This window comes from Echinops telfairi, unplaced genomic scaffold (genome assembly GCF_000313985.2).
Source record: "Echinops telfairi isolate 266 unplaced genomic scaffold, ASM31398v2 ScPeMD7_443;HRSCAF=831, whole genome shotgun sequence".
NCBI lineage: Eukaryota > Metazoa > Chordata > Mammalia > Afrosoricida > Tenrecidae > Echinops > Echinops telfairi.
The window spans coordinates 84,237,143-84,237,428 of record NW_022104341.1 but is presented as its reverse complement, the minus strand read 5'-3'; positions in this window follow the sequence as shown (position 1 = coordinate 84,237,428).

Genomic DNA, 286 nt, shown 5'->3' with positions numbered 1-286 from the left:
GGAAAAATTGATTCTGAAGCTGATGGCATCGAATCCCACTGCCCCTTCTAGAAGGATTAGCACGGATCAAGGTGGGGTTCTACTGTAGCGCTCCAGTCAGCAGGAGGAAGACTATCAAAGGTGGACTCACCTCACACGATGGTGGGGTGTTGGCTCTGTTGTGTATGCACACGGTCCCTGGGAGCAGCCGCGGACTCCAGGGCGCCTCACCATCTCCACGCGAGCACTCGGCTAGGCCTTTCCTCTCTGGAGCTGCTGGTGGGTTCAAACTTTAGAAACTTCTTCT